This window comes from Pipistrellus kuhlii, unplaced genomic scaffold, assembly GCF_014108245.1.
Source record: "Pipistrellus kuhlii isolate mPipKuh1 unplaced genomic scaffold, mPipKuh1.p scaffold_m20_p_2, whole genome shotgun sequence".
Classification (NCBI taxonomy): Eukaryota; Metazoa; Chordata; class Mammalia; order Chiroptera; family Vespertilionidae; genus Pipistrellus; species Pipistrellus kuhlii.
This window is the reverse complement of record NW_023425515.1, coordinates 105,943,561-105,960,180: the sequence shown is the minus strand read 5'-3', so window position 1 is coordinate 105,960,180 and position 16,620 is coordinate 105,943,561. Positions and strand designations below refer to the sequence as shown.

Genomic DNA, 16,620 nt, shown 5'->3' with positions numbered 1-16,620 from the left:
TTTTCCCACTGAAAATGGGGAGGAGGGTGAGAGACATCTGTGCCTCTCTGATTTCCTCTCAACTTTAGTTATGGAGACCCAGCATATAGGAGGATGAGAGAAAAACTTAGAAAAATGACCAAATAGCCTTAAATTAGATTAGACTGTTTTTTGAAGTTTTCGTTGTGAGTTTGCTTTTTGGTTTTGTTTATATTTAAGATAGAATAAAAAGATAGTGAAAATTGTGTCTGAGTGAACTCCTTGTCACAAGCCCTAAATTTCTCCTCCAGTTTGGCTATTGTAAGGTTTCTCATCAGGGCACAGATGACATGACAAGTCACTTCTCCATCTGATCACATTTTCTAAATGGAAACCATAGTTATAATCCCCATTAAAAGGCCCCGAAAAAATGTTGAACTTCCATGAAAAAGGTGCTCAATGTAATGGGAAGCCACCTGCATATTTCAACCTGGACCATGGACTATACATGCAGATACACACTCAGCGACCTTTTCAAAATAACAATAGCCATCCTTCCTTCTAGCTGCAGGCTCAGGGTAAGGGCTCTCTTAAAAAAATAAAATAAAAAAATTGTGCTTTACTGATACCAGGCAACAAAAGCCAAACTCCCACACACTCGCTCCCAACTTCATGCCCAGTCTGATGGTGACAGCTTAAAAGAGAGAAAGCAGGCTCACTGTTGTTAGAGCATCAGAAATCAGGGCAGCCATGGGTCGGGCCACAACATTAAGGCTGCAGGAACACAGTTCACTGGCTATGCCTATTTTCCTGTCTTTTCTACAGAGCAGAATCAGATCTTCTAGGGAAGCTGAGGTTAGAGTTGGATATTTTAACCCCACTCAGAGGGACCTCACTGTACACATGGCTCCTCCCTGAGTGTTGAGTCTGCCATTCTGTGCTGCTAGGTGGTAGGGTGTGGTTTTTAGTAGGGAAGAAATAGCATCCTATATCACACAGCCCAGGTTTGCTGCTAAACCTGAGTGTCAAGGACAAATAAGGCTTCCCTTCACAAAGATGAGTGCCACCAGAGGTGCCCAAGCTTTGGTTCTACCCGTAGTGTCACAACAGCCTGCACAGACACCCAGCCAGTCCACCTGACTCCTGATAGATCTATTGAGGAGATACAAGTTCCCAGAGCCAGACTTCAGATGACCTTCCTGACTCCAGCAGGATCACTCTCAGGAGTCACTCCAGCTCTTATCCTTGGGAAAAACTTCTAAAAGTGAGGAATCTCCAGCTGTTTCCACAAAACCTCTGGCTCATCATCCCATTTTGCATAGGCCCTCTCCTGGGGATTATGTTAAAAATTAAATTAAGTTTTATAAAATCGGATTATACCCCTATTTACACTGTGTACTGTGGAAGTATATAACTTAGACTTAGTCACATATGGTATTTTTGTTCTTTATATAATAATTTGAGAATCAAGCACACAATTCACATTATAACCTCAATTGTAATGTAAATAAATATCACTAAATATATATTTGTATACTAGAGACCCAGTGCATGAAATTTGTGCACAGGGTGGGGTGTTCCTCAGCCTGGCCTGCACCCTCTACAATTTGGGATCCCTCTCGAAATCCAGGATCACTGGTTCCTAACCACTCACCTGCCTGCCTGCCTGGTTTCCCCCCAACCACTCCCCTGCCAGCCTGGTCACCCTCCAAATTCCCCCTGCCAGCCTGGTCACCTCCCAACTGCCTCCCCCCCCCCCCCACTGGCCTGCATGGTTTCACCCCCAACTGTCCCCCTGCTGGCCTGCCCACCCCCTAACTGTCTAAAAGGAAGTCGGATGTCTGGAAGATGTCTGGTCACCTGGTCTAATTAACATATTAAACTTACATCATTTCAACTTGCAGTGCCTTTCCCATAATCATAACTAGTCATTAGTTCCAGAAATACAGTTTTGACCTGAGGGAAAAGGGGTTCAAGGTCAAAGAACTGGGTGCAAGCTCCCTGCTCCTTACTGCCTAAATTTTTTAGGGAAGTTGCTCTGCTTCCTCCTCTGTTAACTTGCCTAATAGCAATAACTATCTCACTTGCCTCTTTTAATGGTCAGCTGTGAAAATAAAAATAAAATAACTTTATAAATGCTTTACAAATGTCAGATACAAATATAAATATCTGTTTGAAGCATCAGTAATGATCACATCCATGCAAGCTAATTTATTGCTACTTTTTTTTCTTCTAATTTCTAATGGAAAAACATATATACTTTCCCCAGAAGCTTTTGAAAATAGATGGTGTACTAATTTGATAGGGGTACCATAATAAGCACCAGTGAGTGGGGACCAGGCTAGCAAAGAAGTACTTTAAACAACAGACATTTATTTTGTCACAGTTCTGGAGGCTAGAAGTTTGAGATCATTGTTGGTTTCTTCTGCAGCTTCTCCCTCATAGGTGGCCATCCTCTTCCTCTACTTTCACGTGCTCTTTGCTTTGTGCATACTCATGACCTAATGTCCTCTTCCTATAAAAAAAAAAAATCGGGTTAGATTAGGGTTCAACCTAATGACCTCATTTTAACTTAATTGCCTCTTTAAAGACCCTCTCTCTAAATAGAGTCACATTCTGAGGTACTGGGGGTTAGAAATTAAACACGTGAGTTTAGAGACACCATTCATCCCATAACAATGGTTGGGGCAGAAACTTCACTCATTAATTTGAACTTGTTCATTATTTTCACTTTCAATTTTAATTTAAAAATTGTCTATTTTTAAAAATTCACTTAAAATGGTCTGATAGTAGTGCATCTAGAAACTTTGGGCTGGCCTAATTATTCTACAGTATGGTTTATTGCCACACATACCAAACCTTAGTACCTTTGGCTTTGCAGAAGGACAAAATAATCCCAGAATCCCCAGCACACCTGAGCCCCTGACACAGAGGAGGCCTGTTATTCCAGCTCTGTCAGGGGAGCATCAGACTGTCCAAATTGGCAGGCTTTCATGGGACTTCTTTCCTCCAAAGCTTTTCAAAGTTTGCTTTAATTTACTCACATTGTTCAATTCATCAAGGGAAATCTTACTTTCTGAAGGCTCCTCACTAATGTCTTATAAGAGCTCAAGAAAGCTTTCCTTCATACCATAGGACTCTGTCCACGTTCTCCAAGGATCAGATAAAATTAATAGAGAAAAAGCACACCTTTACTCAATGATGTATACCAAAATCACTATTTTCCTGCATAATAATTTGACAATAATATTCTAACATGCATGCTCATATCTCGCCATAAAGGATTTTATAGAAGATTCCTTTCAATCAAAGTGAGTCTAATATTTAATAGAAAGAGATCTATCATTTTGTGTCCATTATGCAATAAACATTCTGTTTTCAAATAAGCATAATACTGTACCTTTAAGTTCAAAACTTAAAAAGTGCTTTCATATTCAACATCACATTTTTAAAATATCACCATGATTTCTCTAGAAATAAATGGCATTCAAATGTTTATTGCTTAAATAAAAAAAACCTGTGTCCTGAAGCAACAAGAGAAAAAACACATAAATTGTGCCTGATAAAAATTAAAAGCTTCTGAATTTCAAAAGACACCCACAGAATGAAAGAAAATATTCACTAATCATATATTTACTAGGGGATTTATAAGACTTGTACCTAGAAAATATAAAGAACACATTAACTCAATAATAAAAAGATAAATAATCTAATATTCAAATGGGCAAAGTATGTCAATAAAGATTTTCCCAGAGATATACCAAATGGTTAATAAACACATAAAATATGTTCATCATTAGCCAGAAGGAAAATGCAAACCAAAAACACCATGACATTTAACTTCCCATTCAGTAGGTTGGTTGTAATCAGGAGGACAGACAATAATAAGTGTTGGCAAGGATGTGAAGAAATTAGTACCCTTATACATTGCTGGAAGGAATGTAAAATAGTATATCTATTTGTGGGGGGGGGGTTGTTTGTTTTTTTTAATGTATTTTTATTTATTTCAGAGGGGAAGGGAAAGAGAGGGAGAGAGAGATAGAAACATCAATGATGAGAGAGAATCATTGACCAGCTGCCTTCTGCATGTCCCTATTGGGGATTGAGCCCATAACCTGAGCATGTGCCCTTGACCAGAATCAAACCGAGGACCCTTCAGCCCACAGGCTGATGTTCTATCCACTGAGTCAAACTAAATAGGGAAAATAGTGCATCTATTTGAAAAGACGCCTGGAAATTTCTCAAAACATTACCTATAGAGTTAACATGTGACCCAACAGGACAAATATCTTAATACAAAAATTTGTACATGAATGTTTATGGCAGCATTATTCATAATAGCCAAAGAGTGGAAATAGACTAAATGTCCATCAACTAATGAATAGATAAGTAAAAAGTGGTATAGTCAATATAATGGAATATTATTTGGCCATGAAAAGTCAGAAAGTTCTGATATCACAATACAACATGAATAAACCTTGAAAATGCTATGCTGAGTGAAAGAAATAAATCACAAAAGATTCATTTATATTATTCTATTTAGAGGAAATGTTTATAATAAGCAAATATATGGAGATAGAAAGTAGATTAGTGGTTGTCAAGGGTGGGGGTAGATGGAAGAAAACAAAAGCAAATGCCAATGGGTACAGGAACTTTGGGGAAGTGATGAGTACGTTCTAAAATAAACTGTGATGATGTTATATTTTATTCACAACTCCATGAGTATACTAAGAACCATTGAATTGTACACTTTAAATAGATGAAGTATAGGATGTGAATTATATCTCAATAAAGCTGTTATTAAATAAAAGCCGTGTCCTACCACACAACATAATGTTAATTTAACATGTCACTGTACTTATTTCCACAGTCTCTTTTAAAAAATATTTTTGTTGATTTCAGAGAGGGAGAGAAAAAGGAACATAGAAAAATCAATGATGAGAGAGAATCATTGATTGACTGCCTCCTGCATGCCCCACACTGGCGATTAAGCCCGCAACCCAGGCATGTGACCTGAGCAAGAATCAAACCGTGACCTCCTGATTCACAGACTGACACTCAACCACTGAGCCATGCTGGCTGGGCTATTCCCACAGTCTTTACAAAATATTGACAATATATAATTTAGTCCTGCCTTGAGGAAAAAATGATTAATAATGCTTTTGTAAATTAGCTGGAAATATGGTACACCTTCAGAAAATCTATCGCAGGAACATACAAGAAAAAAACTGCTAGAATATCAAGTATAATTCAGAATTCACTCTATTCCATAAGAGTGATAGGTGTGGGCACATCCCAAGGGAAATGTCAATGGTAAATACAGAGAGAAACATTACAGGCCTTGTGGTCTGGGAGGACTTTCCTCCTGAGAATGTGGTTATAGACTGAAAAAATGAAATTTTGATGCAAGTGTTGGTGAGAAAAATTTTCTGGCACAGTAAATGCTCTATAAGATTGTTTGGATGAACGAATGAATAAAAAGCTTATGTATTTTTCTCAATTCCTCATTGCCTTAGATTTGATCATGAAATATGGGACACAGACATTTGGAATATGGATTTATTGCATGTTGCTTAGCTGTGTGATAGTATTTTCCATCTTGTTCCTACCCAAAATAGACTTTTAACTCAAAACAAGAGGTTATTACTAAATACAGAGTGGCCATTAAACTCAGTTCATAAACTAAAGTGTGTAACAAATCACTTTATTATTCTGTGAGTGAACTGACTTCAATTGGAAGTCCTTATTCTGGAATGATGGGAATGTACTCTACCAACTTGGGTTCTCCCCATAATTTCACAGGAGAGTTCAAAAATTGCCAAGGGATGCTTAGCATCTTGGTTCATCCATGCCAGGTTCTGCTGAGACATTCCTCTTGCCATTTTGGTCACTGGTCCAGACAATTTCCATCAGTCTGTCCTAATCATGACCCCCTCACATCTGGCCTCTGAGCCACACCCACACCACCATCAGGTGCACAGAAAATGTTCCCTGGCTCCAGAGCAGATACTCCTCACAGGACTCTTCAGCCAGTCTTTCTGGTTATATCAGGCAGACCTCTCTTTTGTTCCCACCCAACTCTTGGAACCCATAGGTTCTTTTCCAGGACTTCCTTTATAATCTTCCAGTTTCCACCATCAGCAGCTCAGGAATGAGAGTCAGAATAAGAATCCACCAATATGGAGACTTAGTTCTTTCATAGTCATCCATTTCCCCAAACTCAAGAAGTCCAGGCTGGGCCTATTGTTAATCTTATGCCTGAATCCAGGTGTTTTAAATTTAAGACCCAAGAATTCAAGTAGTTTATCTTTGTTCTGTTGTATCTTCTCTTCTCTGAGGAAATGAAAGCAGAGTGGGTCAGGTGCCTAGTGATGGAAGGGTAGGAGTAACTGAAAATGCCAAGTAAAACGCTCTGCTGCAGCGGTTCTCAACCTGTGGGTCGCGATCCATTTGGGGGTCGAACGACCCTTTCACAGTTTTGCCTAAGACCATCGGAAAACACAGATGTCTGATGGTCTTAGGAACCCAGACACCGCTAGTCTGTCTTCAGGCGGGTCCAACCATGTGCAGATACGCCCACGTATGAGTACCCGGCGTGATGACATCATCGCACCAACACCATCATATACACCCTATACAAATACAGGGTTGGCACCATAATGTACTTATGCGCACCAGTCACTCATGTGTAGAGAGCACCTACTGTGTAGAGAGCAGCTATTGTGTTGAAAGCAGCTATTGTGTTGAAAGCAGCTACTCTGTTAAAAGCAGCTACTGTGTTGAAAACAGCAATATTGGAGGTAAAAGGACACTTCATGAATTATAATTACTGGGTAAATGTAAAATCATCAACTACTGGGGAAAAAATCTGTACCATAGAAATTTAATCTGGATGCTGATAGGTTTTTTTTATATTCAGCTGTGGTTGATGTGAATACTGCCCCCTTGTGATAGTAACAGGTATGTAAAAACCAAAAAAACAAAAAACAAAAACACAGAGAATGGTAAATTATAGGAAACTTTAATGAACTATATTGATTGAACTATGCCATGTATATTTTGTATTATTAAAGCTTAGTTATATATTATTTTCATTATTAAACCATCCCATGACAAGGGATAGTGTAGAGCAGCGTTTTTCAACCGCTGTTCCGCGGCACACTGATGTTGCCTGGTGTGCCGTAGGTGCAGACAAGACAAGAATTTTATAATTTTTCACTATTTTGTTTACTTAATATTTCATAATAAAGTAATTATAAAATACTTTCTTTGTGTTTATTTGATTCCTATTCAAGAGAATTACTTTATATATAGTCAATATAGGCACAGAGTTAAATTTTTTAACATTTTCTAATGGTGGTGTGCCTCGTGATTTTTTTCATGAAACAAGTGTGCCTTTGCCCAAAAAAGGTTGAAAAACACTGGTGTAGAGAAGAACGTTAAGAAAAGAAAATATAGTGAGGATTTTTTACAATATGCTTTTATCTCAATAATTATAGCAGGAATTGAGAAACTGCAATGTGTTGTTTGTTGGGAAGTTCTATTAACCAAATCTATGAAGCTGAACAAGCTAAAACGCCATTTTGATAGCAACCATCCGAGCTTTGTTGGCAATGATACTATTTTAGAAGCAAAGCTGATGAAAGCCAGATTTGACACTTCAACAAACAAAGCAGCCATTGAAGCTTCATATTTGGTGACACTCAGAATTGTCAGAGTTATGAAACTTCACACCATTGCTGAGAATTTACTGTTGAAGGCGGGCAAAGAATTGTTGGAGTTATGATCAGAAACAAATTTGTTACGAAATTGAGTGCAATTTTCTTATCTAACAACACTGTGTGCAAAAGAATAGATGACATGTCTGCTGATATTTTTTAATATATTTTATTGATTTTTTTTTACAGAGAGGAAAAGAGAAAGAGAGTTAGAAACATAGATGAGAGAGAAACATCGATCAGCTGCCTCCTGCACACCCTCTACTAGGGATGTGCCTGAAACCAAGGTACATGCGCTTGACCAGAATTGAACCTGGGACCCTTCAGTCTGCAGGCCGACACTCTATCCACTGAGCCAAACCAGTTTCGGCTCTGTTGATATTCTTGATTAGGTAATCCAGGAAGTTAAATCTGCTCCACTTCCAATATTTAGCATTCAGCTTGATGAATCTACAGACGTTGCAAACTGTTCAGTTACTGGTTTACATGAGGTATATTAATGAGGGCAACTTTTAAGGTGAGTTTCTTTTTTGCAAACCTCTTGAAACGACAACTACCGCACGTAATATATTTGACACAGTTGGTTCATTTCTGAAAAAGCATAAGATATCTTGGGAAAAGGTTTGTGATGTTTGCATAGATGGTGCTCCAGCTATGCTAGGTTGTCGATCTGGATTTCAACGTTTGGTACTGAATGAGTCACCAAAAGTCATTGGAACTCACTGTATGATTCATCAGCAAATATTAGCAACGAAGACACTGCCACAAGAGTTACAAGAATAATGAAAAGCATCATGAGTTCTGTCAGTTTTGTAAAGGAAAGCATTTTAAACTGTTTTCACAAATGTGCAACAAGTTGGATACACTGAACAATGCTCTGCTATTTCACACTGAAGTGAGATGGTTGTTGAGAGGAAAGGTTTTAAAAAGTGTTTTTGAGCTTCGTGATGAACTTAAAACGTTTTTAAATCAGAAAGCAAGACCGGAGTTCAAAGCACTTTTCAGCGATAAAAGTGAACTGCAGAAAATAGCATCTTTGACATCTTTGACATCTTAAATGAGTTAAATTTATCACTGCAAGAACCAAATGCAACATGCCTCGATTTGTCTGAAATGATCCAATCATTGCAAATGAATCTTCAGCTTTGGAAAAAAAATTGGATGAAAATAAAATTTACATGTCACCTACTTATCTGCTTTCTTTGAGGAACATGACATTGAATCTGACAAAAGAATTATTCAATACAATGATAATTTCTGTGAAAGAACACTTGCACATGCTTGCAGACGAAATTTCATCGTACTTTCCAAATCTACCTGATTTGGAAATCAGGCAGAAATCTGGGCAATTGCCAGAAGCCCATTCACAGTCAAAGTTGAAGATGTTCCTGAGATAGCACAAGAGTTCATTGAACTTATTAACAGTGATGCAGCGAGAACTGATTTCTCTACAATGCCATTTACAAAATTCTGTATCAAGTGTTTGCAGTCATATCCTGTTCTGTCAGAGACTATGTTGCGCCTTCTTCTTCCATTTCCAACAACATATCTTTGTGAAACAGGGTTTTCCAGCTTGTTGGTTATCAAGTCTAAATACAGAAGTAGACTTGTTGTGGAAGATGATCCTTGTTATGCTCTTGCAAAGACTTCCCCGAGAATTTCTGATCTGGTGAGAAAGAAGCAATCGCAACCTTCGCACTGACATTGGCTTTTTACACATACTGTTGCAAAATGTAGCAATGTAGTTTGTTGTTGTTATAGTAAGACTGTTACCCATGCTACACCATGCTTCAAGACAAAATTTCATTTATTTGTAATTAGAAATAAATATTTCACAATATGTAATTACATATTGTTTTTGTGATTAATCACTATGCTTTAATTATATTCAATTTGTAACAATGAAAATAGATCCTGCATATCAGATATTTACATTACGATTCATAAAGTACCAATGAAAATAATTTTATGTTTGGGGATCACCACAACATGAGGAACCGTATTAAAGGGTCGCAGCAGTAGGAAGGTTGAGAACCACTGCTCTCCTGGTTCATGTTCTGGTGATTCTACCAGATAATTTTGCAAAAGTAAGAAGTATGGTGTGAGCCTCTGCACAGAGTAGAGGGGGACCTGCTACTGTTATATACTTGAAGCTACAACCCCCAGCTCTGGGCACAGCCTGGGTTGTACTAAAAATGAGATGAAATGGGGCAAGGAGGGAAATTAGCAAGTCTTTCTCAAAGTTGGAAGGTGAAATTATTTCAAGGTTTTGTTTTCATACCTTCTATCTTGACCCTTTCTCAGGGTGCCAGAGCTGTTGTCCAGACAGCAGAATTCAGTCCCAGAAGACAAGAGAGGGGACAACTCTGCTTCACTCTTCATGGTCAGACTAGATCTGGTGGTCACCACCTTCAGAGGTCTCCTCTGAAGACACCCTGGGAAAGAAGGGAGGTGAAAATTGCCCCACTTATGATCAGCTGAACACACCAAGCACATATAAGCTGGAGAAAGGATGCCTGTGAAAAGGCTTGGACCAAAAGGCAATGATTTAAAATACCAAAAGCTGTGGAAGAACCAAAGAATGGGGAGAAAGTAGCAGAGGCAGCTTTTATTCAAATAAGAAAGATTACTAGACTTAATGTGGTGATCACATTGGAAGGTGTATAAATGTTGAATCATTGTACACTTGAAACTAATACAATGTTGTATGCCAACTATACTTGAATAATACAAAGATACATAATTAAGTGTGTGTTTTTTTAAGACATGCACAAAGAAGAGGTTGTTCCAGGAGAGTCAGCACCCTTTCCTTAACAAGTGTCCAAGAGGAAGCTGGCAGGCCCATCAGAAACATAACAGATTCTGGTTGAGAATGGTCTATGAAGTCATAGCCAACCACAAGGAGTTCGAGTTTAATGTCAAGGTCTAAGTTGGCTGATACCATTGCTTTTTGAAGCAAATATAAAACCAAAGAGCCAAATGATCCATCCTTAAGAATAAACCCACAATTCTAAAAATTCCATTTTTCTTTATTAAAAACTCAATTTTATTTAATATTCCTAATAGAAAATCTTAATGATCGGGAGAGGCATATAATAGAAATAGAATAATGGTTATTTAATGGCTACTCACTATAAAGAAATTTTCTTAGAGACCCTGGAGACTGACAATGGTCTCTTCAGTGTGTTACACCTGACGCTGTCTCAGATTGCATGCTATCCATAATAATAAAAGCACAATATGCTAATTAGACTGGACAGCTGAATGACCTTCTGCACGTCATTCAGTTGGCCTTCTGGATGAAGTCGTTGCAGCAGGGGGTGAGGCAATCAGGCAGGCAGGTAGGTGAGCAATTAAGGGTGATCTGGCAGGCAGGCAAGCAGTTGGTGGCATCAGGCAGTCAGACAGAGTGATTAGGGGCAATCAGGCAGGCAGGCTTGCAATTAGGGGTGATCAAGCAGACAGGTAAGTGGGTAGGGGTGTTCAGGCAGGCAGGAAAGTGATTAGGAGCCAGTGGTCTCGGATTGAGAGAGGGATGTCCAACTGTGGGATGGGACCTAAACTGGCAGTCGGACATCCCCTGAAGGGTCCTGGATTGTGAGAGGGTATAGGCCAAGCTGAGGGACCCCGTGTACAAATTTCATCCACTGGGCCACTAGCCTATAATAATAAAAGCATAATATGCCAAATAACCTTCTGGATGACCTTCCACGTGAAGCTAGGGCTGGGAGGGTCAAGGCAGTTTCCGCAGCCTCGAGAACCAAGTCTCTTGCACAAATTTCGAGCATTGTGCATCTAGTCTGATTAATAAATACTTCATAAAGATTCAACCACATCTCTATTTATTTGAACCAACAAAGGTGGGAATCAGGGACCATTTCATGTTCGGTATCAGTAAATTCATTGGCTAATTTGCTGTTACAAATCAGCCTGCTTATCTATATTCTCTTGAGATAAGTAATCTCAAAAAAATCTAAATCTGAGTTTAGGATTTTACCTTTCATACTAGTCTCCCTTCATTACACTTTCTTCAGTCAACATGTTTTTATTTCAGGCACCAAAGGAGTGGGGGGGAAATCACATAAATACAATCAAACCTGTCCTTTATACCTATTGGGAAGTAAATCTGCCATACTTTTCATTTTCAAAATAGATGATTCTTGGCAGGGGGAGATGGGAGAGAGAAATTATAATAATTTTAAGAAGTAACTAACCTGGAACTGACTACTATAAACTTCAAACTCTCCAGCCAGTTCCAGCTTTATTCATTTGCTCACTCATGCAGGATGCTGTGGTATTGGATGCCGATCAGAGAGTACCTGAGGTCAGCTGTCGCCTGGGCAAACCAAGAAAGACTAGTTTCACCTGGCTCTGCAAAAAGAAGATAAAATGAAGGAATACTTTTAAAAAATAGCCCACACCTTCTTTTACTTTTTGTTTCACTTGATTATACTTTTTCAGGTGTTTTGTGTGTTTTTTTATTAGTTTGATTTCTAGCTTATGTCATATGGGTTTGGTTAGCCTTGTTAGAGCTGTCAGGGCCCTTAACTTAAATAACTGTTTATATCAGTGTTTATCCTTCCAAATGCCAATATTGAAACAGGAGCTGATAGTATGGGTCTATTCAACACTATCGCCATTTTTCTTTCAGGAAAGGTGTGAATTTGTGAAGGAGCTGCAACCCAATGTTCTTATTTAGATATGATAAAGAAATTATAAAATGGGGTGTATGAGAAATCCCACCTGAATTGGCCTTTGAAACTGTAAATTTAACTATGGAAACATTGTCATGAACCATTGATCACACCTTTCATGAGACTTGCTATTTCAGGAGGAAAGGGTAGGGAGACATTTCAAAAAATTAACTGTATTCTTGAGTTGGTCATCTTCACACCCTTTCTCTAACGACTTCAAAGAGGCCAAAGCATCATTATAGCCTACACAGTTCAGGTCCCTGGTGCCTGAATAGTGACCCAGACTTAAACTCATGTGAACCCAAGGACCTATGCCTAAGGTGTCTCCACCTACTGTCCACTTACCCTCAGACCTCAATTTGGATATATCACCCCTACTGGGAGTCAAACAAGCCCTCATACTTCCCCTGTCATATTAAGCTAGGATTGTTTGCTTGCATCTCTCAAGGGACAATGAGCATCTTGACCAGGACTTAACTGCACCTTAAGTATTGCTCTTTCTCAGTACCTAGTACAAGGCTTGGAATACAGCAGATGTTCAGAAAAGGTTGAATAAATAGAAACACACATTCTCACTCATTTCATTGTCTGCAATGTTTTCATCAATGCCCAGTGAGTTAAAACCAAAACATTAAAGTACAGAGGCAAGTAGCTAACACTTTGTTCTAAACATGTACTTTTAGAACAAGACTACTTTATAATGTTGGAGCTACCAGCAGTAAAATATTACAGAAAACATAAATTAACTGGCCTCAAACATGCTTCATTGGCATCTGGCTACTACACACTTTCCTGAAAACAACTAGTTGAATGCAAATAGAGACGTTCACCCAATTATGCTCTCCCACCAAGAAACTTCAGAAATACACAAGCTGTTTCCCATTGGATGTTATTTTTCCATAGAGGGCAAATAATAAATATTTCTAGTCTCAGGAATGACTTTGAAAATAAAATAGAAGGTACGTTGTGCTATATAGAGTACAAAGTCAGACAGCTTCATAGGCTCATGACAAGGCCATATCATGAGGATCTTTTTTTTTTTAGGAACTAAAATAATTTAGAGACATAGAAGATAAGTAAATAATATCTCAGAACTACAAATGCTTACTCTGAACAAGGTTCCAATTTACTTCTAGTATTCTAAAAAATTCTTAGCCTTACCTACATGTCCTCTCAATTAGTATTTTATTTAGTTTGTGTACAGTAAATGCCTTTATTGGTGTATTTTCTATTTTTAGAGTTAAATAAGTTGGTCCTAAAGATTCATAAGAGAGGATGTTGGTGAAAAAAAGGGGGCGTTCCCCAATAAAACTGACAAGTCCAGTGAAGGAAAGCAACTTCACAGGATGATCTGAATCATAAATTTCTAACTAGGCAGGTCATGTTGGGTTGTCAGACCCTGGCATATACCTTCTTCAGTGAAAGATTTTATCTTTGCCATTAGCAAGCCCTGTCTATTGTTCTTGAGAATCTAGGTTAACACACCTTTGAAATGTCAGAGTAATCCTCTTTTTTAAACCATTTGGAGGTATAAACATCTTCAAGAGATGACATAATCTTTTTAAAATATATATATATATATATATATATATATATATATATATATATATATATTTTATTGATTTTTTACAGAGAGGGAAAGGGAGGGATAGAGAGTTAGAAACATCGATGAGAGAGAATCATCAATCAGCTGCCTCTTGCACACCCCCTACTGGGGATGTGCCCGCAACCAAAGTACATGCCCTTTCCCCGAATCTAACCTGTCCGCAGGCTGATGCTCTATCCACTGAGCCAAACTGGTTTTGGCAGATCACATAATTTTGATAACTATGCTGTAATCCAATCCCCACTTTGCTTTCTCCCACCCTCAAGTAATCTTCCTTCTCTCCTTAATTCCAAAAGTAAAAGAGAAACTGCAAACTTCTATGGAGCACATGAGATCTGGCTTCCCATCACTTGTCATCAGTTTGGCTCAAATAAACTCTTTTTAAACTCTCTACAGGTTTGGTTGTTTCTTACATTGACAAAAGTAAGAAAAGAAAAGTTAGTGCTGGAGAGAATAACCAATTTTGTGAATAAAAGTAAACACTTTTCTGTAGTTTACCTTACAATAATTTTAATGCTTAGTAAAAATTGGGAATTTTGTTAATTGGGATTATTTTTAATTAATCTCTCAATTTAATTTACTCTTACTGTTTTAATACATTTTTCTTCAATGACTAGAAATATTTGTGTATGCCCCAAAATATATGCAAAGGTCATCTTTTAAAACAGTAAGGTGAAATGGCAATTTTATATTATTTAAATAAAATTAATTCACATATGCTCTTTATATTTGAAATTTTAAATTAGATATATTTCCAAAACAAATAAGTTTTCCACTGAATATGAAATGATAAGTAGGAACTGTACTAAAGTAGATGAAGAAAAAAAACTAGGTCTGAAAACAGGGTTTCTATGGGAAATAATCTCTCAGGATGATTGGATCATAAATTTATAACTGGCAGGTCATAATGGGTAGTCACCCCCTGGGCCTATAACTTCTTTAATAAAAGGCTTATCTTTGTCTTAAGCAAGCCCTGCCCGTTGTTTAACACATCTAGGTTAACACACCTTTGAAATGCTCTCTTTTATACCCCTCCTTCAAAAGCATTCAAGAAAACATAAAATCTCAATTATCCTGCAATACCATCCCTGTTTTGCCTTCTTCCACCTTCATGTAATCTTTCTTAAAATCCCTCCTTAATCTTAAATTCAAAAAAAGAAACTGCAAACTGTTGTTCTTCAAAGCATTGATCTCAGTCTGTTGAGCTGTTACTTCCATGTGTATCCTCTGTTTGACTCAAAGTAAATTTTTATAAAACTTATCTACAGTTCTGCCTCACACATGCTAGAATGGCTGCCACCAATATATTAATAAAGGACAAGTGCTACTGAGAATGTAAAGATAAGGGAACCCTTGTGCTCTGCTGGTGGGAATGCAGACTGGTGCAGCCACTGTGTTAAACAGTATGAAGTTTCCTCAAAAAAATTAGAAATTAAACTGCCTTTATGTTATTTTATTTTTTTATTTATTGATTAAGGTATTACATATGTATTCTTATCCCATCCCCTTATTCATCACCCCCCTGCCACTCATGCCCTTACCCCCCGGTGTCTGTGTTCACTGATTAGACTTATATTCATGCATACAATTCCTTTGGTTGATCTCTCCCCTTTACCCTACATTCCCCTAAGGTTTGAGGGTCTGATAGAGGCTTCTTTGTCTCTGGATCTATTTTTGTTCATCAGTTTATGTTGTTCATTATATTCCACAAATAAGTGAGATCATGTGATATTTAACTTTCTCTGACTGGCTTATTTCACTTAGCATAATGTTCTCCAGGTCCATCCATGCTGTTGCAAATGGTAAGAATTCCTTCTTTTTTATTGAAGCATATTATTTCATTGCATAGATGTACCACAGTTTTTTAATCCACTTCTCTGCTGATGTCACTTAGGCTGTTTCCAAATCTTAGCTATGGTAAATTGTGCTGCTATGAACATAGGGATGCATATATCCTTTCTGATTGGTGTTTCTAATTTTTGAGATATATTCCTAGAAGTAGGATCACTGGGTCAAATGGGAGTTCCATTTTTAGCTTTTTTGAGGAAACTCCATACTGTTCTCCACAGTGGTTTCACCAGTCTGCATTCCCACCAGCAGTGCATAAGGGTTCCTTTTTCTCTGCATCCTCACCAGCACTTGTCCTTTGTTGATATGTTGATGATAGCCATTTCAACAGATATGTCATTTTAATTTACATTTCTCAGATGATTAGTGACTTTGAACATGTTTTCAAATATCCCTTGGCCTTCCTTATGTCTTTTTTTGAAAAATATCTATTTAGGTCTGTTGCCCATTTTTTTGATTGGGTTGTTTATCTTTCTTTTGTTAAGTTGTATGAGTTCCCAATAAATGTTGGAGATTAAACTCTTATTGGTGATAACATTGGCAAATATGTTTTCCCATGAAGTGAGCTTTCTTGTTATTTTGTTGATTTTTTTTGTTTGTTTGTTTGTTGTTTTTTGCTGTACAGCTTTTTATTTTTATGTAGTCCCAATGTTTATTTTCTCTTTAGTTTCCATTGCCCTAGGAGCAGTATCAGTGAAGATATTGATTTGAAATATGTCTGAGATTTGCTACCTTTGTATTTCTCTAGTATTTTTATGGTTTCCCATCTTATGTTTAAGTCATTTATGCATTTTGA

The 16,620-nt window shown here is 37.7% G+C and overlaps 1 pseudogene; it reads left to right on the top strand.

Annotated features, from left to right (window-relative positions):
* The first annotated feature begins 6,462 nt into the window (after positions 1 to 6,462).
* LOC123652622 lies at positions 6,463 to 9,506 on the top strand (annotated as a pseudogene).
* Positions 9,507 to 16,620: the final 7,114 nt, after the last annotated feature.